Source organism: Cimex lectularius, unplaced genomic scaffold, assembly GCF_000648675.2.
Source record: "Cimex lectularius strain Harlan isolate CLEC.00 unplaced genomic scaffold, Clec_2.1 scaffold83, whole genome shotgun sequence".
NCBI classification, from domain to species: Eukaryota; Metazoa; Arthropoda; class Insecta; order Hemiptera; family Cimicidae; genus Cimex; species Cimex lectularius.
Genome location: NW_019392748.1, coordinates 1450553 through 1475000, shown reverse-complemented (window position 1 = coordinate 1475000; position 24448 = coordinate 1450553). Strand labels below are relative to the sequence as shown.

At 33.6% G+C, this 24448-nt stretch overlaps 1 protein-coding gene and 1 long non-coding RNA gene across 3 annotated transcripts in view; one reads left to right on the top strand and one right to left on the bottom strand.

Moving 5' to 3' along the window:
• LOC106665686 (retinoic acid receptor RXR-like) overlaps window positions 1-24448 on the bottom strand; it is a 55305-nt gene that overhangs the window by 6950 nt on the left and 23907 nt on the right. The window lies entirely within an intron of this gene.
• Window positions 19967-20580, top strand: LOC106665687. Its single transcript, XR_001340333.1, has 2 exons — window positions 19967-20319; window positions 20408-20580. It is a non-coding gene; the product is annotated as an uncharacterized LOC106665687 (long non-coding RNA).

Below are 24448 nucleotides of genomic sequence, written 5' to 3'. Positions count from 1 at the left end.
CAAGCAACAAAATAATATGGAAGTTGGCTTCTATCTGCCTTAATTCTGACCTTGCTCCTGCAGGACCTATTCATACAAATAGGCATCATTGGGGCGAGGTATCATACACTTGAAGACATAAAATTTGCTTAACTACTTTAAAAGATAGTTTTCACTCACAATTAGTTGTTTATAACGTCCGGATTTCAAGCATTAAACGCTCATCATCAGATTGAAGGAGTTACAAACACGTTTTTCGACATGATTGTAGTCGATCCACCGTCAACGAGACGTTCCAATGAGAAGCTGGTTTTTGATGCCGCCCAATTTTGAACATGCGAAAAACGTGAAGTACCACACAAATAAATGTATTCCTAAAAACTACTGTATTTATCTTAACCTTCTCCTAATGTGCTACTAGCTCAGTTCTTAATGCCCTTCTTACAAAAGTTCTCAGTTATGACCTTCTCATGTGTGTACCGGGACATAAAAAATAAACTCGGCTCGATTTCCAGATGTAGGCGATTATCGAACCCCTGATTGCGTATTTGACTGCCATGCGCATTGCTAAGAAAAGGTGAAAGTCAGATGGGGCCAGGTCCGGAGAGTACCGAGGGTGTAGTAGGACTTGCAACTGCAACGAAGCTTCGTTATCAACTCTGCCATTCTGGCTATATAAGTCCTTTCGTTGCCATGGTAAAAAATTACACCTTTTCTGTTCACGATAGCAGGTTGTTTCTGAGCCAGGACAATGGATACTCGTATCAGTTGGTTTGAGTAGATTCGTGCGGTTATGGTCAGGCAATTATTATTTCCAATTTTTCTTCTCAATCGTCTTTGCATGTGGTAGGAGTTCGTAGTTCACAATGCCTACCCTATCCACTAAACACAAAGCATCATCTTTTGGCGAATATTAGGTTTTTGCGCCATCGGGACTGGGACATTTGGTGAACGACAATGGTACAACCTCATGGTAGGATTACATTTTTCATTCCAATGGTCAAAAAAGTCTCTACTTTGTGAAAACAATGAAAGTCTAATGTTTAGACGCTGAGCTTGTTACCGTCGGTCAATTTTGGAGGAACCCGTTTGCTGGGCTTATACGTCTTCCCAAGTGAATCTAAGATCAATTGGTTTTACCCCTTACGATGAATATTCTGGCAAGCTCTTGTCAATATGAAGCGAATCTAGTTCGATAGCATCACTCAATTCATCTTCAATCCCCTCATTCCCAGAAGAAAACTTTGGGAACCACTTTTGGGCTATATCACCAAATGCAGCGCAAATTTTATTAGCTGCCTCTTTCTCACTAGTACCGTGCTAAAATCTATACAATAAGCAGTCACGAATCGCTTTGAATCCATGAAAAAGAAAATATTTTATCATTTGCTGTGAACTGTTCAAGACATTTTTTCTTTACGAACTGACGGAATGTCCTAACATCTAATCTCCTATGTAAATAGAAATGTTGATTAAGGATACAAAAACAATCAAAAAACCTTTTCTAGTTACCTTGTACAAAAAAATTAAGTCATCAAGACTGAAGTGAATCTACCGAACAAGAAGGTAAAAGCAATACTATCAAAATAAAACATGCATTTGTAAAGAGAAAATGTGTTTTATAAGTTAATTCTTAAATGTACAATTATTTACAAAATAAAATGTTTCCTTGTTTTTGAGTAAGCTTGAAAGGCCATCATTACAATAAATGTGCACGTGAGATATATCTCCCTTCTAATCTTCTAATCTTCCATCTATGTATCCGGCATTATACTACGCCAGATTTTTAATTAATATTTGCTTTTAATGAATTTGGGATGTAATTATTGAGGAGCGAAATAATAGGATGCCACGAAAAACTAGAGTAGTTCAGTTTAAAAAAAATAAAAAAATATATCAAGTTCGCTGGCCTGAGCGAAACGGAAATCGAGTGAAAACTATTTGGAAAACCTAAACTTTTTTTTTATTTTGCTTTCTGCTGATCACATCTGCCATATGAAAAGCTAAACTTCAGGCTTAAAGATTTTTTTAATTGCAGAGCAGGACTTGGTGTTGCTCTCAACAATCAATTTATTTGGGAGTTGATATTTTATAAACGTGTGAAAGAAAGATGAGAAAATTGAAAAGGATGGTCCCGTTAAATCCATTTACATCATATCACCCTATAAAAAAATGTATTTGGTATAAATTTAAATCTTTGATAAAAGAAGTACGTCATTGCTGATGTACTTAAGCATAAAAATAATTTTAATATAATGAAATATGAGCAAAAACTTTCCCAGTATGTTTCAAAAAAATTATTACCGACCTTAATAAAATGGCGCAATAGTAGGGTTATAAGCAGGGAGCAGCGAGGCGCTGATTTTCCATATGTATTAAACGCAAACGACTGGTAGATCCGTTAAAATTCTTTGCTTTTAAAATTTCACGATTATTGTGATATTTTGAAATCAGATTGGTTGAATTTGTACGCCTTTCTCTTTCTGACTAATTCTGACAATTAAAGATTTGTCCCAAGAAACGCTAAATAAAACAACAAATGCGTATGAAAAATTCTATAAAAGGTCTAACTTTACGAGCTTAATTTTTGATAGTTTAATTAACTAACTTCATTTTTATTAATTCAATTTGATACTCGAGTTTTTCGAAGCTCGTTACCTGTCTGGATGTGTGAGTCAAAACGCAAAGTAGACATAGACCGACGGCGCGAAGATTGGGGCAGCAGGGTGAGATAATTCTGCGAATGATCGTACATCAAAGGTGGAAATTTTGATTTAAAAATTTATATGTTGTATCGAGGTGTGTAAAGCTCAGAATCGATCTGAACAAGATCAAAAGAACATTCTTAGTTCTACCAAAGGAATATCTTGAGTTGATTTACTTGGGAAGATAATGCTTACAGTTGGAAATGGTATTAAGAAAAATATCAACTTTTCAGCTCTTAGAACCACATTTTTTGGCCATTCTGGTTGCAATTATTTATAATATTGATTAATAACGTCTTTTGGTTTTTATCTGGTTTGCAATACAGCTTAACAAGATAAAAATGATATTGTAAGTAATAAGAAGAAATATGAATCAAAGAGTAGTTATATTTTGTAGAATTTTATACCACGACCCAGCAATCTTCGCAGTAATAACTCGTACTCGAGGTCAGCTTTAACAATAGTTGCAGATCTCAATCATTGTTTAATATAAAGGTATCCGACTCTTTTAACGAACCATTTCTAATTATCTCATTCTCTAATTAACGGCTTCTTCATCAATCTTCCCCTTTCATCGCTCTTTTCTTTTTTTGCAAACGCCTTGTATCTTTTGATTCACAGCTAGTCTTTTTGAAAAAAAAAAAAAAAAGATATGATACAATGAATCGATTGTCATAAGTGTTACATGTTCTTTTTTTCTTTCTAAATGCAATATTAAAGCAAATCGCGAGAGGGGAACATTGAGGACCTTGATTTTTAAGCATGCTGATGCTAAAATCATCGCAGGAAAGGAATTACATTTCTAAAATCCATTTAACTTATCTTAAACCGGTTTTTTAAAATTCTGATTTAATCACGCACAATGGTAATAAATTATGCGAAAAGGTTTTAAGAACAGTATTTAAGATTTTTTATAAGCGAGGAAGTGTGTTCAAAGCATAAAAAAAATATATTTATTTTTATTGTTACGTGCATTTCGTGATTTTCTATATACGGTTTCTTTTTATAAACTTATAAGAAAATGCGCCAAGTAAATATTACACGTGTAAAACTAGTTATTTATATTATTACTATCGGTGCTAAAATAAATAACCTAGGATTTTAAAGCCGGTTTTATGTTAAAAATGTTTTTTAATAATCCCCTGACCTTAAGCGTAGGCATTTTAATTTCTACATTTCGTGCAAGTCACCGTTCAAAATGACTGGTAAAAATGCACCGGGGTACAATTTGTTCGATCATTTCGAATAAAAATTAAATTTAAAACCGCCCACGTCAATAGCAAACGTATTTAAAGTCAACTTGATGGAAATTGAACTCGCGGTTCGTCTAGGAGCGCTTTTAATTTATTAAAAAAAAAAAAAAAAAAAAAGACGACGATAAACACACCTGACTATATATAAACAGCGAATGTTCAATCAATATTGATCAACCAGTTCATCGACACGATGTAATGTCACAATTTCTCAATAAATTGACTAATCCCCATAGTGTTGGCTTAAATCTATTGACTCCCAAGGTCCGCCATATGTCAGGAAATGGAGAAAGTTAATCATAAATCTCAAAAGAATAACAAAATTTAAACAGAACTATAATTAGTATCAAATATTTCTTATATATATAGACTAAAACTAAAAATATTCTGTAGGAAAAAGCTAAGCATGTAATCTACAATAATAAGATTAAACACGAGACCATTGAGGTGCGTCCTTATATTAAACGGTCATTCATTAAAGATTCCCTATCAAACATAACTTTTACGATCGGAAATTAACAAGATATGGGAGAAGAAAAAAAAACATTTCTTCTGGTTTAAATAACGAACTTCCAGAAGAAAATAAGTAGTAAAAATTAAGAACGTTAATTTATAACACAATACATAATATTTATATAATCATCCTAAGATCTTATCTTAACATCATTATTTCCAAGTATTCTACAAAACTTCATTATCTCCTATGTTAAGAACAGTATTAAAGATTTTTATAATTCACTGGATGTACATGTTTCCATGCTATTATTTATATGTATAACTATGTTGCGACGAACGATTACAGTTCTTCAAAAAAAGAAGAATTAAAAAAAAATTATATTACCTTTCATCCTATTTTATTAACGAATCAAAAACTACTCGAATTTTTGTTTGACTAATGACAAGAAGAGAAGAATTTTTATTAATCCCCTTAACGAAATTGTTTAAATAACCGATGAAAAACTGCCAATTAAGAATTTCGGAGATTCATTAGGCTCTTAAAAACTTGAAGATGCTCAGATTTTGGATACAAGTTATATGATTAAGGAAAAGAGAAATTATATTTATTTGATAACATAATAAATTTCCTCTTGTTGAGACGATGTAATATGGCTGAATAATGTAGTTTTCTATTATGTATATTGTACCATAGCAGTTTCATTTTTGAAGGCAGAAACTGTACGAATTATACATTAAAATTACAAAAACCAATAGATTTAGGTTTTGGCCAAGGTTTCTCCCTGGCCAAGAATTAAACAACTGTAAAAGGCTGCGAGTTTTCTGTTTAGATCGGCTTAACTTCGCTGAAGTATAAAGGCATTCTTTCAGATTATAATCGAGAATAGGTTAAAAAAAGAGCATAGGAGGGGAAAAATCGTAAATAAAAAAAATAATAATAATAAAGGGAGGGTCGGTGATTCGAGTAAGTCAGCCTTGGGAGAGCACAATGGGCGACAATTGACTGAAGATTATTGCCGTATCCATGGGAACACTGAAAAGGTACTTCTTTACCGTGGACGAGCTGGTTAAGTTTAATATGGTCTCTTTACATATCTAAGGGCAATTTTTACTCAAAATCAATCTTGAATTCACACATATTTCTGTTATGGCTCATCTGGTCTGTAAATAGGTGGATCCCATTTAAAACGGCCTTCGGGGGGCACGACCTACCCTAATCGTAAACACGGGGGATGAGAACTACTAAAATTAGACCTTAAGAGAATCCATTGTCTCACGAGAACTGCAAATTTAACACCTCTGAAGCAGAAATATAGCTAACATTCAAAGTATATTGAAAATTTAAGGTAACCAAAAAAAGTGATAATATCTAAGTTTACAAAAATATCTTCCATGAGAAAACAACATGGGAGATTCACTCTTTTCACTCTGACAAAGGTAATTTTTAAAAAATTGATTATTCGCTCAATTTTATCCTGAACCGATTTAGAAAACATCTGCCCTTTTGATATCCTTATAAATCATCACTTGTAACATAAATATATACTATACGTTTTTTCAAAGCTCTTGGTTGAGATAAAAAAGCTAGTGTCAAGAGAGGTATTCGAACCCATGACCTTCGGCTTAATACGCCATTGCTCTAACCACTTCGAGCTAACGTGACTTCGATCCACTCGGTCACCAACTCCTCACCTCAGCTATTTAATCTAAGGTCCTGGTTGAAATGAAAAAGCAAAGAGAAGGTCGTGGGTTCGAACCCCGCTCGTGTCACTAGCTTTTCATCTCAACCAAGACTTTAGATAAAAATTATAATTAATTTAAACAATTAATACGATTAATTATAACTACTAAATACATACATGGATTAATATAATAAATATATACGTCAATTTAAACACGAAATTTGAAGGCCATTGTCACGGATGGGATTCGAACCCACTGTCTTCGGAACTGTACCGCAACGCTCTAACCACCTAAGCCGGTTCGAATCCAGTTCATAACATTAATCTTTTTATTTCAAATTTGTTGTTTAAAAATCTAAGGTCGTTCCCAGATATTTAGCTGTATCGCTGTACGGTATTGTAGTTCCATCGATTGTGAGCGGAACATGGTCCAGTTTTTGTTTGTAAAGATTAGATGAACTGATTTATGCTGATTTAGCTTGATTTTCCATTTTTTTGTCCATTCGTTTATCTTGTTTTGTGTTACTTGTTTAGGTGTAACTAGCTTTATATTTTCTACTTGTGGAGTGATTGTTACTTCAAGTAACAAGCCACTGATATTTGCATTTGGTTTGAAGATTTCAGCAAGGTAACTAGCAAACAATTCGGCTTTTTCTCTGCTGTCTCTCGCCCATGTACTATCCTCTTTTTTTTAATGGAGGAATTTAGGCGGTTGGTCTTTTAATTTTTTTATGGCCTTCCACAGCGAGTAGTCAATGGCTTCGCCTAGTGTTAGATCTTCTGGCTAATTTCTGATTGAATAAGCCACAGATGAAGATATTATAAAATGATTAAAACTGTGTAAAAATCGGAATTCTTCAGTAGCTAGCATACAGGAAACATGCCCTAATATAAAATAACACTTGCCGAAAATAAATTTCGTTACATGGGAATTGCGAAAACGTCAGTAAATTTAGACTTTCTAGGGGACGGTTGATCTCTTAAGGAAACGGTCTTTCCGAGCCGGCCTCACCCGACAAGGTAGGTAATCAATTCACCCGACCTCCCGTCGTTTCGAATGATAAATTGGGTTTACTTTTAAACAAGAGTAAGCCCCTGACGCCCTGTGTGGACTCTTGGCTACATTATACACTTCAGTTGCTTGGTTGATAGATCGTCGTTGATAATGTCACAAATAAATGTCTAAGTTTGTACATCAGATCACAATGGACGCTCCTGTTTATTGCAATATTTCGGTATAAATGAGTATAAATATAAAGTGAGCTAAGTGAAGCTACAGCTTCAGATATAGGATTTGGGATTATTGTTTACTACGGAGTGGTCCTTACCTACCAAGTAAGTCGTTTCCGAAGGTTCGACTTGTAAAGACGTTTGTTTATTTTTTAATAAACTGTGTATTTGAACTGTGCTTTTCTTTGAATACCTTGAGCAATACCTACCTACAAAGTGGCGACGAGGTTAAATTATCCGTGCGTATTTTATGTTTTACAGCCTGTTGCAAACTATGCCTAAGAATAAGAGTGACGCCGAGGGGACCATCTCAACTAGTTGTTGGCCGAATTGGCTCGCTACCATAGTTCGATCTACATGAAGAAGACTGGAATACAACAAAGAAACGTGAAAATGTCTATTCTAAGCAAACAAATAGGCAAGTTCCTGTATTTTTGATGGTGGTTGGAGATAAAGTTTTCGGAATTCTACGCGATCTTTGTGATCCAGAGAGCGCAACGTATAAAATGTTACAAGAGTTGTTATTAATACAACGTTACGTTGTCTGATTAAGACTTCTTCGGGTCTATGACATCGGTTTTAACCCATCGGCATTTACAATTACGTACGGATGTTTTAAAAAAATACCAAGTTTAAATTGTGGCGACAATGGAGGAAAAGAGATGATTTATAGTTTAAGGATGAAAATTAATATATTTTATACAATATATATTAAATTTAGGGATAATCAATGTTTTCCTACTGTTGTGGTAAGTTATGAACTGAAAACGTAATGTGTGCCCAAAAACGTACTGACAATTGATTTTTTCTCCTAATATGTACTTTTTTTTCCAAAGGCGAGCTACCGACACTGTGAGAGTCACTTACTCATTCACACAATGAAACAAAAATATACATACATACACCCGGCTACACAATAATTATATGCAATAGACAATGGTTAAAGATGGGGAAACACCCCCGTTTTAATCGGACAGGGTACCCAACAACCCACTGTCGTATCCAAGGACATTGTCTTTATATCGGGTATCATGCCTACTCGCTCCATATAAGGAGTCAACGTGGCATTCCTTGACCAAGTGTGACACTGTGAGCAACCTTTCTCTACAAGAGGGTTGTCAGCGCTGGGTTTGCCCCAAAATCAGGTTTCCATGGTCAATCGTTCATAATCCTTGCGTTTCAGACCATCACTCAGGATTATGAATAAGCAAACCAAGTAAAGAGCGAGTACAGACGAACCATAGGAGATCTAGCTCAACTTTTTAATTTGACCGTATTTATAGTTACTACAATGGCATTAAACTAAAATACCAAATTTAACCCATTGACAGATGAGTTTAATATTTTTTGACCAAGTATTACCAGAAAATTTTTCATTACAATCGGTGATCCAACGTAGCGCCCCTTGTAAGTTAGAAACTTGAAACGTGCCTAAATTATCTCATAAATAGCTTCTTATGTGAATATTTCAACAATGTCAAATGGCAAAATATGAAAATTTGGGTCTTTATGAATTGACTATGCATACGCTGCGAAAATGGCCAAAACACTCCATTTATTTAAAAATAATCTCTCTCCACTTCAAAAATCGTACTAGCAAAGGAATTTCTATAAACTCTTAATTATAATACAAACTACAAATTGTTTTAATTAAATTAATACAAAACGTTATTATTTTAGAATTTACATCTATTTTCTGATATGAAGATTAGCCAGCTCAATTTATTATCGATTAGTTTATATCATTTTGTTCTTTTAAATGAAAATAGCACATTTTGCTTATGCAAATTTTATAAGTTTTATATTTTAAGCAACTGCTACTATTTAATTACAATTAATTATGCAAACGGTAGTCACTCGTAGAGATATTATAAATAAACTTAAAACTGGATTTTGTGACTTTCACGTTTTATTAATATGTTTATTTTTATCTTAGATCTCGCCGTCATCTAGTTACGCTTAGTGTCAGTAAAATTATTACTGCAAAATGTATGTGGTCAAAACGTGCGGGCATTTCATTTCATGCTGGGGAAACTCATTATCTTTAATTCTTTAAAGGAAGGGTAACTACGGGGAAAGCTATTAGATAAAAATGTGAGATTATGCTGAGCCGTATGCTAGTTGATGCACCGCTGTCAGCGTTTTATCGTCACACTCTCATCAACGTTATTTCACCCTTGTGGCTGTTCTTGCCGATATGAAACAAGATGGTTAAAATATAGTTTGGACCGCTACTGAAGTTATTTTCGCAAAAATCGTTTAGAAAACTTTAAGCAGTTGCGGTTATGATTACCAAAAATCAACTTGGTACTGATGATTTTTTTACCCTCCTCCTTCCCCGCCCGACCTAAGGGATACCCTTACCGGAATATGGTGATATTCTAAACTAAATTCCTAAGGGCGCATGGGATTTGTTCTTGTGAGCCTAAATTTCCCTCCTATTTCCTAGCTGGTTGCTGAGGAATTAGGAGGGGAAAGGGACTTAAAAACGAGCTTTGAATTTAAATAACCTAATTGGGTATACGCCCCTGTTGCTTCTCTCTCTCATATGTGTGTGTATATACGTTACACACACATATGACAGGTTTTGTCAACAATTAAATAAACAATATAAATAGTTGTACTGTTTAACATATATAGGTATAGTTTTCCGCCAAATTTTATGTAAATGTTAACTAAATGAAAACAACAACTCGATTTCCTTATTGCCAATTTTTAAAACAATTCACTACCCTATGGAATACTTTGTAGGTTTCTTTGTCTACCATAAGCCTCTGTTTTTCTGCTGGCCAACTTTGGAACATTTTTTTTTCAGCGGCTCTCTGTGGGTTTCGTACTTTGCACAGTGGAATAGGACATGTTCCATATCCTGGTTCGCGTCGCACCTTCCGTAGATTGCAGAGATTGACAGGCGGAAATTGTGTATGGCCTGAAGTTTCCATGGCCACTGAGGAACTGGGAGAGCCAAAGGTTGGGCTTAATCCACAAGGATGCCATTCGCACTTGTATTGTTGGAAAGTACTCAAAAGTGGTTCTGCCCTTTGGGCTATGGGTTCATCGATTCTGCCATTTGTCGAGGATCCATTTTCCATCTTTGCTTTCGCCGTCGACTGGTCAGCTTCCATGATGGAGTTGAGCGTCTCTTGATCACAGACCTGTATTTCCGATAGCTGGCCCCTTTTTTTTCCTTCAGTGTAGTTATCCAAATGAGGTGCAGATCGATTGGTGGAGCTTTGGCGATAACTTGGAGGGTGTCATTTGATATTTTACGGTACGCTTTGGTCTCCTTGACAGATCTAACCAGCCTGTCGCACCGTATGTAGCCAAGGGGAGGAAAACGCTTTTGTATATAGCGCAGTGTTGTTCCATCCATACTCAAACTTGCTCCAGATAATGTTTTAGTTTGGCGAATACACAGCTTGCTTTTTCCTTTAACGCAATCATTTGGGATAAAACGTTCTCCTACTGGTACTGATGATATATCTGTTTAATACACGCTCATCATATTGCTCTCAACCGGTCAAAACGTGTGATTTGAGTTCTTAAATATTCAATATCCTTGAAATTCCATACTCTTTTAGGAAAAATAAAGGCTAAAATTACTCTTATTGATCTCCATCGACTGTTTTATGATAATCGGTGACACGAAAGGCTGGCGATTTGGTGCGTTCAACCCATTACGACCTTTTAAAAAATATCACCAACAGACGAATTACGGAAAAAGTAAATGATCTCACCCGAGGTTGGGCGAATTGGCTTTTAATCCGACAATTACGATTTCTGAATCGTGACGAATCCGACACGGAGGTACTCTATTCCTCACGGAACAGATTCGATAAGAGTTTGACCCTGGTGGGCAAAGAGGTGGCTAACCTTTTCCAACTTTTTCACGGACGCCACTGCCCTACTTTGTTATTCCCGTCAACATTTTGCATTTATGCTTTATGGCCTGGACGTGATATAATTTTGTTTCAACGAGCAACTACCAAGCGTCCTATTGTCGAGCGTTACGGACCCCAGGCACACAAGGTCTGCGGATGTTAAAAAGCTCAAATTATCTCCCATTAACTTTGCCCATGCTCGACAGACGAACAATAGGGCTTTTTGTGAAATCTGAAGTACGAACTTGGACGGGTTTGGCATAGAAAGACAATTCGACATAATTGAGACGTATAAAAAAAAAATTGGAAAAATACCCAGAATGTCTAACCGAACAATCCATCCCATGAAGATTTTATGTGATTTGTACGTTTATCTTTGCTAAATCCCTCTGTAAAAACCCTAGCATAGGCCTAAAAATCTTGCAAGAAAATTAATTCAAACAGTAATGTACTGCCAATCAGTAAAAATATTTTTAAAAAATGCTCTTCAGCGTGTAGACGCCCCAGCTTTTCTGTCACCTTCCACAAAATTGTGTGTTTGGTAGCAGGCTTTCAAATATCGATTGTACCTTTGGTATTACATTGATAAAATATTAGAGAAGCTGTAGACAGAGAGGAGAAAATATATTTAGATTTATTCTTAGAGTATAATCATACATATTCTCCAACCCCTATCTACGCTGGTTTGGTCTGTCAGATGAGTGCCTGCATTTCATAACATATTGTCACATATCACCAAGGATTCTCTTTTTACCAACTGATATTGGCAAAATAACACACAGACCAACCACTGACGATGGCAAAATGCCAAATCAGCATGCTTCAGAACGACACTAGTAGTAACAAGGAAATAAGGATAATTTAAGGCGTTGTCTTTATAATTGCAAAAAATAGGACTATACTTTTGGATAAATGTATTAAAGTTAGAAATTTTATTTTTATAGATAAAATAACATGGTTTTCCTATTAACTAATGTTAATAAATGCATTTCTTTAAGAATTAGGGCGTAGTCATGTGGCCCTCTAACAAACTTCGTTTTAAATGCCATCTAACTTGATCATATTTTGAACTATTTCTAATTTATGCATGTATTTATTGTAATTTGGTGATCAGACTAGGCTATTTACTTCATGTTTTGAACGTACAATGCTACAGTACAGTGCGCTGAAAACGTCTGTATTGCAAATCCGCATATTTTCTCATAATGTACCCTAATGTTTTTAAACATTCGTTTTGTATTAGCTATATGTTTATTAGATGAGAATCCACCATCCAAAAATACCGCTAAATCCCTTGTACCATTTAATTTCTCAATTTTTACACAATTAATTACAGAAGTATAATTCATTACATATTGTTTTTTTGAGTAAGTAATCACTTTACACTTTGGAGTGTTTTAGATACATTTTGTCTAAATTATACTATTGGATAATAGAATCTAAATCTGTTTGTAACATTGCAATCTAATATACACTGAGAGGCAAAAAAGCGGCCATCCTAACTATTTTTAATTATCTCTTAGTCAATCCTCCAGTGATTATCTTACAACAATATTTTGTCCATTTTAAAGGATTACAGGCAAATAAAATACCGATAAAATCTCCCACATGTGTTTACAGTTGGATTTTGTAAATAAATCTTTGAATAGTCAATCTTTTGTTGAGTAACCTCCAGTATCTTATGAGAGAAGACCCTTCGGATAGTTGTTCTGGGAATGGCACATACGCTAGGCTTCTTCAATCTTCCAACAAAGGATGCCAGGTAGCCATCGTGTCACAACTCAGAGAGATGATAGTTTTATTGTTTCTAATTTTCTCCGTAATCGATATTCTACCGCTGTTGAGATCAATAGCTTCAACGAGTTACAAATGTTAATGTCAGTTTACACACTGTTAAGGCGAAGACTTTCAGAAGCTGGATTACGTGAGAGAAGGCTACCACTGGCCCAGAACCTCTGACAGGCACAGAACAGCTCGGCTGTTTCGCAAGAGATCACATCAATTAGTCTGAACAAGATTGGACTAAAAACTTGTTTTCGGATGAGTCAAGGCTTTGTTTGAAATCTTCTGACGACCGAGAGAGTGTTTAAATCTTTTTGTTTTTTTAATAATACAGTTCGTGCAAGACAGGATCTTTACAATGATGCTTCCTTAAAAATGAGATTAAACGAATTTTACATTTATTCTTTTAATTTATACCTTAAAAGATCTCTTTATGATAGTTTCATTATTTTCCTTTGTTTATCTGGAGTGTTTTTGATTGCGTGGTTTTGTAAGTGAGAATTTTCGTCCTTGAAGTTTATTTTTGAACAGCCATCTGCCCGAAATTAATGAGTTTTTTGGGGGTCATAATTATGAAATACAATAACATTTGTATATTATTGCTGTTTATATATTTTAAGGGGGTGGGGTTCTTTGAAAACATCGCAATTTCAACAAAAGTAGATATGTTATCACACTGAAGTACACAATAACAATATGCCTTTTTAACACGAATTTATCGTAAGGACATGACATTAAGTTTATTTTTAATAGAGGATCAAAGAAGTACGAAATAACAAAATTTACAGTAGAACGAATTTTCAAAAAACAGTCCTGACTTTGACTATAAGAAGTGACTATTGACAACAATAAGCTCATTAGTAGTTTATAGCATTTCTTGTCACGCACAAGACATCAATACAAGAATTTGCAAATGGCCAAAAATCACGTACAAAACAAGAAATATTAACTTAAATATCCAGATGGTTTTTGTTTAAAAAACTGTTTTTTACATTACATTCGTCCAAATTTTGAAACTTGCCAATGCCAGACCTTACGAAATGGGCAAAAAATACCTCGACGACCGTTGAATCCAAACAGCGATTCAAATATAACGATTATCATACCAAATCCCCCACGTATATCAGTTTGGATCGAGGATATTAGTAGAAGGGGGATTTAAATTCAGATAAGAGCACACGGGAAGCAGGTGGACATCCGGGAATAGCGCAGCAACATTAACCTTCACACACTGACATAGCATCTGCCTCCAACCACAATACACGTTTTATATTTTGTCAATAGTCATTGTTAATAGAAATATACAAAATATATTCACTTCGGAGTACATCTTCAACGGTTTTAATATTGTTTTGTTAGTAAGTTTTGTGACTAATTTACTTAATAATTCTACCGCGAAATACGTTTCACGTTGAAACATTACCGATTCAATAAAAGCACGACACGAAACATTCACATTTTATACACACGTTTTCATTTAATTGTATTTATATATTATTTACGTTTTATGCAAAAAAAGAATAGATATATGCTATTATTCTGTAAACATTTAAAATTTCGAAAAAGGGCAACTAAATAGATGCACAGATCACGTTTATAATACGTTAATAATTCAATGAAAGGAACTATCACAACTACATAAAAAAGAGGATAATTCACGATTTCACTAAGCATTGTAGAAATACTCACAAAACAATTAAAAAATGGAGGAAATTGTCTAACAGCCTTTATATTTGCGGAGCAATATTCGGACTGGAATTTAAGTCTACTGTTTCTACATTAATCCCGTTGTTATGAATGCATACCTTAAAATTTTTATGTATGTTTATAAGATAGATACTTTTACTTACAACAAAAGAAAAAGGACTACAACACAGAAATAAATTTATAAGTATATACAAGCATGGATTAAGACCGTCTGCCGGAGATTGTTGCTGGTATCACAATGAAAAATAAATAAAGAAAAAATAATATATATTATTTTAATATTTTTGTGTATATCTTACTGCGAACTTTTAGTTTTGCATTCTAATATATTTGCCGATTGCGTACTGAGCATTTAAATTGCGAACAAGAATAAGTAAATAGATGGATAGATCACATTTGTTAAATGATTCAATAAAAGAAATTATCATAAGAAAAATGGAAAAAATATAGACCGAGAAAAAAGAAGAGGATGAATTCACGACATCATCATGAAAACTCACATAAAACAATTTTACAAATGGAAAAATAAAATATAATGTTTCTACGTTAATCTCGTTGTTATGAGGGTATCCCATAAAATTCTTATTTTTATATGTGGCTTACGATGAATGTACTTTTAGTTTATCTTCTTACCACATTTGCTATTATACTGTAAATATTTAAAATTTCGAAAAAGAGCAAATAAATAAATGGACAGATCAAGTACATTTAATAATTTTATAAAAGCAAATAATCGACTGTTTTTAAAATTTTGAAACACTTATAAAACATTTTAAAATGGAGGAAATTGTTTACATAAACCCCGTTCAAGTAGAAATAAATATGTTCCATCCAAACTTCAACGACCAAAACTCTACGACAATAAATTAAGGTATTAACTATCTTCATCATATTAAATTTTCATTTTCACCATATTCTTTTCCTTACATAACCAAAGCATACCACGTTTATCTTGTTCCTATTGTTCCAATCCAACCTTTAGACCCCAAAATTCGAAACGTCGTTTTTTCATAACTCCTTTCTCATTACAAAGTGCAAAGTTTTCAACAAATTGCCTCAAATATTTAAAAAAGAAGAAAAAACTATTACTATCTAAGCGTCTATTGTTATGATTAGGATCAAAATCAGACGCACAAAGTTTGTCCTTAACTTTTCTGAAATTTTTTTCTAAGTTTTCTTTTTAAGCCTTTTAATCTATTTTCACTATTTTGTTTTATTTCAATAACCATGATTATGCACCCTCTTTATAGCAGACTCTATAAACGCTAGAAAAGTTGTTAATTTCTTGTAATTTATTATGTTGCTCTTAAACAAAAGTGTATCCCACACCATAAATAAAGTTTTTTTTCTGGCTTTCAAAATTGTCTAACAGAAAGTAAAATAGATTGTTTTTTTAGACAAATCTAGCTGTTATGTACCTTAAAATTGACATTTTTATGTATAACTTACTATGTCCTTTAAGTTTTTCCATCTATAATATTTGCTATTATACTGTAAAACTTTAAAATTTGGAAAATGAAAAAATAGATAGGTGCACGAAAAATGTTAATTAAAACTCCCTAAAAGAAACTATCATAAGGAATCATGAAATTTTTTTTTTACCGAAATACAGAGGTACATAATAATCAATGAAAGCTTACTTCTCGTTTTTCATTGTATTATAAATGTTGTACAGTTGTTATACTGTAACAACTAGAAATTTCGAAAGATATAATAATTAACGAACATCATTAATTTCGCAAAGTTAACTATCACGTGAAAACGGGAGAAAATTGACACTGAAATTAAAGAAAAATCAATAGAGCTCATAAATCAATTAAAATAATGGAAAAATCTATTAAAACTTTTTTATATTACTATAGCAATATTCTAAAACAAATATAAAAGTTATTTGTACTATAATTTTCTAAATACAGCATTACAAAATAGATTTTATTAACTTTCTAATTTTTGATATTTATATAAGTAACATTTTTAGGTTTTTAGTTCAATTATCTGTGTAAATAATTAGGAATTTCCAAGTTGAATAAATATAGTTCTACTTTTTTTATATTACTACAGCAATATTCTAAAGCAAATATAAAATATTTTTATACTGTAATATCCTAAAGACAGTACTAAAAATGGATTTGATTAGCCTTCTAATTTTTGATATTTATGTAAGTTACACTTTTAGGTTTGTAATTCAATTATCTCTGTAAATAATTAGGAATTTCAAAGTCGAACAAATATAGTTCTGGTATGTACATATGTATCTATAGATTAAGATAACTTTTGGCCGAAATTGCAGTCGCAAACGTATAAACACAAGATCCAAGCCTGATATATTTAAAGTGGCAAAGTGACAGTGAAGACGTCTGAAGGTTACATGACGATCTGCCAACTCTTAAAAGAAGCGAAAGTGAACCCACCTCCTCTGCGCATCTTTTGATTAAACGGAAGAAGGGAAAAACACTAGTTCTTCGGTTATTTCAGGAGCCGAGTGGGAAGTTCTCGCGACTTGAACGACCATGTTTTTTGGTCGGGGGGGGCTTTCGAATATCGTGCCCCAGGTCTGTTTGTATTGCTGCGAAAGGGTTGACGGATGGCAATGACCTTACGTTTACCCGTTCCTTATTTCTAATCAATACGTTGATTATTTCATACGGTCGCGCGACCTTCTCTCAAGTCATTTAACCTATTGATCCTTTAAGAATAATCCCACTTTTGCACATCTCCTTTAATTAAATAAGAGCCGTAATAGCTCTTTTTTATCCCATTGTATATTACTGCAAGCAAGAAATATCAGTTAAGTTTGTTTAAAGTTTATAATGATTATAACTTATCATAAAAATTATAAAATATTTACTATAAAAAAGCAAAAAATTACAATACAAAATTCAACAATTAGCAACATTAAAAAAACACAAAAACACTTTTAATTCTACTTAAAAATACTTTATAGATTTTAAACCCCCACTATCCCTTTGTATCAATTGAATTCGATGTAGTTTGACTATATAAATAAACTTACATTACAGTCATAAGCACAGATAAATAAATTTAAAAAAATTTACAATAAAGTACGGAATACCTAGAAAAAGATCCCTCAAATGGATGGTTTTTACATCCCCCACGTTCAATTACATTTGAGACTCTCTCTCATTCAACGCAACCACTCACTAATTCACATAATCACTCACTCTCACTATCACAAACTTACTCACTTTTACAATCACTCACTCTCACGATCACAAACTTGCTCACTCACTTTTACAATCACTCACTCTCATGCACACAATCGCTCACTCACTCTAACAAACTTACTCTCACAATCACTCACTCCTTCACACAATCACTCCACTCATTCTCACAAACTCACTCACTAACTTCCTTATTTACTCACTTACACACAAAAATACACAAACAATTAAAGTCGTTTTAAAATGTACAATTAAAAAAAAAAAAATTATAATCTAGCCTCTTACCAATAAAAATAAGATCAAAACTACGGTTGAATTTAATTACAAATATAATTAACACAATATGAATAAATTAAGTTAAGTTTGTCATCCGTATTTTCAGCCCAATTTTCACGTTCTAAATTACTGTATTATAATTCAAACTTGATGTACTGTTTAAAATTGAACTAAATTATTTTGTGTAAGTCAACGAGTTTATTCAATTTACTCATCTTGTAAATAATTCCTTAAGGGCTTAACGTCCTACTATCCAATTGGTGTCGAGGACGAAGGATCGGAACCATTAATATATAATATTATTAAATTTCATGGGCTATGCCAGGATTCGAACCAAGAACCACTAGTATGTCAAATACGATTCTGACGACCTAGTCACGCGGATACCGCGGTCCTCTATTCAATCTTGTACATGAATAATAAATTTAATTTGAACCAAATGACAAATCAAATGAAAAATAATGAAAATAACTCCCCAGGTTGATTGTTTACTCTTACTGCCTAGGTAGGTTTTTAGAAGAAAAGCACAATTTTTGTGCCCCTACATTTTTCGATTAGAAGCAAGATGCATAACGGATTTTTTCCGCTTGTGCTATAAATAAAATATTATACAAATATTTAAATGAACTCAAATTCCTCTATATATAGATGAAAATTCGAAATTTAAAGAAAAAAATTAGTTAGGTTTTTATTTTAGCTAAACACCGATCATCAGAGAAAACAGTTGAAAGTTCACAGCCACAAAGTTTAGAAATTTCACTCGTTGTTTAATTAAACTTTTTTTAAATTTAAAATAGTGAATCGTTTTCATATTAAGATGGTTGGGTGATTTTTAAACTGTGGTTTGCACAGGAAAATAAGTTAAATTACTTGAGCCTGTGTCCGAGTGTGATCCAAGTTAAAGTCGGGGTCTGGCATATATCAAACCTGAGAGTCGGCTAGGTCAAGCGGGTCTCTCATTTATCACCTACTGAATCAGCAAAACCCCTCATGTAAATACTTTCAACCCTTAGTCTTAAGCATAGAGTGTGTTTGAAAGATTTTCTTTCAATAAACACCGCGTTGTTTTACTTGTTATCTTTCTAAGATATGAAATATCGCAAAAACAATTGGTTCTAAAGAGAGTCAAGGGCAGAGGGGAAAAAAGGTATTTGTTTCCAGCGCGCTGTACAGTTCCTTCCGGCGGATAGGTCATCTCTTTACAACCAAAGAGTAAACGGGGGAAGGAAACGACTCGAGTTATATTTACTCAATTATTAATCGAGGCGAGTCGTGCATTCTTTCTATTATTAAACGTGAGGGATAAAAACAAGCTATTTCATATCGCAACGTACACATAGGACCATCCTCCGGTTCGGGATACTAAGATAACTCGATACCATCGAAGTACGATACTTTGATATATAACCGATATTGATTCTTTTTTACCTTTGATCGCTTTTAAATGTTCATTATCGAATTCATATTATCAAAATAAAAATGAGTTAAAATTTGCAAACTTCCCCCTTAGCACCACTAGTCCTCGTCAGGATCAACCCAAAACTATAGTTTTTAGCTCATATTAATGGCCTATTGCCTAGTGTGCACTTGAGTTCTTTCATCAGTGAAGTTAATCCAAAATCCGAATTGTTATTTTAAGAAACATCATGTAGGCACCAAAGAACAAGTTGTGGTTGTATTTTACTCGCCTAGATAGAAATTCGGCTAAGTGTACACGGAAAAACGCACTGATCCAACCAATAAAGTTCACGACGACAGAAACAGCGAGAACATGCGGACTAACGTTTGACGATTGATGAAAAATGCTTTAAGGTTAAAATTAACAGATGAAAAACGAACTGAAACATTTTGCATAGCGAAAGTTCATTTTAGTTATCGCGTAGAGCTAAAAAACTTAAAAGACAGACTAAATAACACCCATCAAATTATTTTAGGGAAATGGAAACTACATAGCAAACCTCAAAAAGAAAAACCAAGAACTCGTAGCAAATCAGACATAAATCTTCAACATGACGTTCTGAAAGGACTTCGTAAGCCCAAGCAAGGACAAGCACGCGAGAAAGATGCACAGATCCGGCCAATCAAGTTGGTATCTTGTAGATAACCTTCTGACGGGCAAAATAGCGAGAACAAGCGGACAAACGTTCGGCGCCCGATCAAAATAGCTTCAAAATATAGAAAAACAGGTGAAACGGCATCTTATTAATAATAATGTAACATTAAATTAATGGGACATTTTTCTGTACGATACAAGTTTTCTCCTTGACATTCTAGAAATGAGAACCCTTCACCGACTGTTTTAGCGCACACTATCAGCCGGCTGGATATTGTTGACGAAATTTTATTTAAACGTTTACAAGGCGATAGAAATTTTACGGGTTTTGTCTATTCTTCTTATTTTAATCTAATTTTCATTATTCAAAGACTGATTAAAAATTTTATGCTTAGTGTTTTATTGTACTCATTCTATTCAATTCAATGAGTCAATCGTTCATAAATCGAGGAGATTTTCAAAGTAAATTTAAGGAAAATTTTGGAGGTAAGTGGAACGAAGAAAATGCCAAATTGAGAGAACAAAGGACATTATAATGCTAGCATTGAATTGCTGTTTATATTATATAACAGTATTATTAACTAATTTCCCCTTTGTAATACAAATAAAATAATTGTGAGCGGTTTTTAGAGAATTTTCATCTTTTGTTGGGTCCTCCAGGCTTTTTACTTTGTAAGTATATCAAAACCCTTTTTTAAACACAGTTTATATTGAAGTTTAAAAGTTACAGGGATCTAATTATGCCTAGGTGAAATCCGAGATAAAACATTACCTACAATTTTTCAATACTAAAATTTAAGAATAAACGTTAAATGTTTAATTTTTAAATCGATAACCGGTCTTTTGAATAAATCTTAACAAATAGCCTCAAGGTCTTTCATCTCTCGTGGCCAGGACGGTCAGGATCATTTAACCAAAACCAAAAATGGCATACATCTAAATTAAGGATTTACTGATGGGATTTGACGCGAACCCATTTCTGACGTTTCATTAAATATGACGTTGTCAAGATCACATCATCGCTTTATAATTTATGCACAGAAGAGGATATCGTTACAAGTCTTCTGTTTATGACTGTTCCTTTTGGCAGCGGTGGGCAGATCCTCTAATGGGTCTACCACATTCATTATAAACTCATTAGCCACTCCCACACCGTAATTCTTAATTACCATACTTGTTTTGTCAATAACTAAAAATGACAAGGTGGAGACGGTGGAATTTTAATTTGAGAGATTAGAACACGCCACCCCGGATTTAAATGTTTGATTGATAACATAAAACAGACCCACCAGAGAAATTTATGAAAACCGAAACGCATCTGGCTATACCATTGCCTGTTAATCAGACCTGTTTCAACAATGTGCCTAGCCCCTCCGACTTTACGACGTATAAAAAAAAGGACATTTGCCCAAATAACACAGACAAATCACTGAATACTGTAAAAGCGGAAATGCAATATCTGCGAAAATCTAATTGTTTTATCACTTTTTAGCATATTTCCCTTATTTGTAACTATGATTTTCTATACCCTTTCCTACTTTACAAACCTAAAAGGACACGTTTGCCCAAATAATACATAGACCAATCACTGAAGATTGTAAACGCCGAAATGCAATATCGGCGAAAATCACCAGTTAGATCTCATTTCAGCAGTTTGTCCGTTTTCGGTATTTCGTTTTTTATACCCTTCACTTGAAAGAACAAAATTGACCAAATAACACCCAGGCCAATACCGAACATTGTGAAAACCGTCGGACTATACTAGCGAGGATGGCCTGTTAATTAGACCCATCTCAACACTATGCCTATGTTTTGTACGTCCCTTCTGGCTTACCGAACGTATAAAAGGGCACGATTGATCAAATAATACTAAGGCCAATGATTGAAGATTGTGAAAACCCAATTGCCAGGCTACACTAGCGAATATCTGCCTATTGAAACTCACTTCAGCGTTTTTCCCTTTTTTGTGACTAACTTTGTTTACCATTTTACAAACTTACAATAACAGCAACTACCCAGAACACGATGATCAGGAACCTTCTATCACACTTTTAAAACCAAATCCATCAAATAAGACGTTGAATTAAAAAGTGAATAATATGATTATGCACGAAACATGGACTGAATTATCGTTTTATAAATTTTAATCAAGAAAATGTTTTCACGGGAATTTTTTCTAATATTTCCAATACAATTTAAAGGAAAATAAAGGAGAAAACCGGTTTCTCGTGGCGGACACTCTTTATAATTATTTACATTTCAAAATCCTCTCGTTCATGGTATTAAAAAGGTCCAAATGATAATAATGAATATTGAGAAATTCCTGTTGTACGGCATAAATCTAGAGGGTCTCATGTTCCGGTTTTTAGGGGAATTAGGAATTTTTTATTGTATATAGCCTTCAAAATATGTGTTTTGTATAAGTGAGTGTATGTATTAGTGTGAATGGGGACGGGGTTATGGTGAAATAGTATCTCCATCGCTCCTCGAGCTGCATGCGTGACTTAGGTCGAAGGCGGAATATTTATCAAAAAATACCCCATCGACCCCAATTAGATTTGTTAGTTTGTTATTGTGTGCAGGTCGATGGAGGAATATTGAGTACTCCATCTACACTACTAAACGTAATGAGCGCAATGAACATAGATGTCAATGTATTTATTCGTGTTAATGCGTACTGAATATGTGTATTGTTATATTTCGCATGAAATGGCCTAGCTGTCGAATACCCTTGTAATTTAAAAAAATAATCGTACTCTGTCGGCTTGGTGTACAATGCTTTTTAGATGGCCCAGCTATGTCTCCCTCTTGAACCAATGATGCTATAAAATTTTTTTTTTTTAGACTGGTTTAAAGTTCAAATACGAACCTATACATCCTGATACATTATATGGCGAAGTGTAGTTAAAAAGAGCAAATCTTTGCTTCTTTACGCAAGGCAGGCAGTTAAAAAATGAAATGTAATTAATAAATAGCAAACCAAAGTTTTTCAAACTTTTTGCCATAGCTTCGTAATTTTTTGACCAATTTTTAAATTTGTTTTCAGCGTAAAAAAATTCTTTAAAATGATGTGTCGTATTAAAAGTCTAGGATCGTATTTGAAATTTTGAAGTTGTACTGGGTCTGAACAACCCTATACAATTTTTCTACAAAAAAAGGTAGAAATTTTAGACTAAAAAATATTAAACATGTATTTATTTTATTTTATTTTTTATAGCGTCATTGGTTCAAGAGAAATTCAGCCGGGCCATCTAAAAAGGATACCCTGTATTTACAACAAAATATCATTCATTTCTTACCTAATAAAGTGCGTAATTAATGTATACTTTTTGACGTATTTTCTATTTATTTCCGGCGAGAGTACTTCTTAGTGGAGTATTTTTGTTACCAACATTATTATTATTCAACAATAGTTCTGTGTAAATGTTGATGTGAAGATAAATATTAGTTTAAAATTTAAATAGACGAGAGGGAACATTCGTTATGAAGACATGAAATGATTAAATAACATAAACGTTTGAAACTTTTAAACAATTCATGTAATCCTTTTTATTTTTTTCACTTTTAGTCAAATTGATGTTTAATGTTTATAAATTACATCCGTTTAATATTTTCATCAGAGGTAAATAATGCCAGAAATTATACGGCTTTACCACGATTAGAGGGTAATTAGATTGGGTCCTAGCAGTTGTAGGAGTGGATCCCACACGCCTCACTTACATCACGGTCTTTTTAAGACTTTTTCATTCCATTGATTATTATTGAAAACAATCTAGTTTCATATGTTTTATTTTTTCATTTATAAATATCTTGTTTCATTTATTTTTTCTTCTTTTGACTTAATAAATAATAGTTTCGTCTTTAATCTAGCAGTGCGATTATTTTGAACTGCCTACTCTTGCTGTTCCTGGTTTTCTTTCGGCTTTTCACCATCTTCAGGATAGAGTGTTTGTATTGCTTTGCCCAGTTTATAACCCTGACAAAACGCTGAAGAGGTCGAAATTTCTAAAACGCGTCCAAAATAGCAAGGTTATCGGAAACTATCTAACTACATATATTTGTATCCTTTGGTACGGTAGTTTCCGATAAGTTTGATCTGCCTAATCCGAGTGTTTTGGTCTTTCAGACGCGTTTCGGCTTCGCCCCATTTTCAGTGGCGGTTTTGTATTGCTTAATCCCTGGCCAACCACTGATGATAGCGAAAACCCGAAACACTTCTGACCGATCAAAATGTTCAGAAACGACCCACTACGGATCATTGA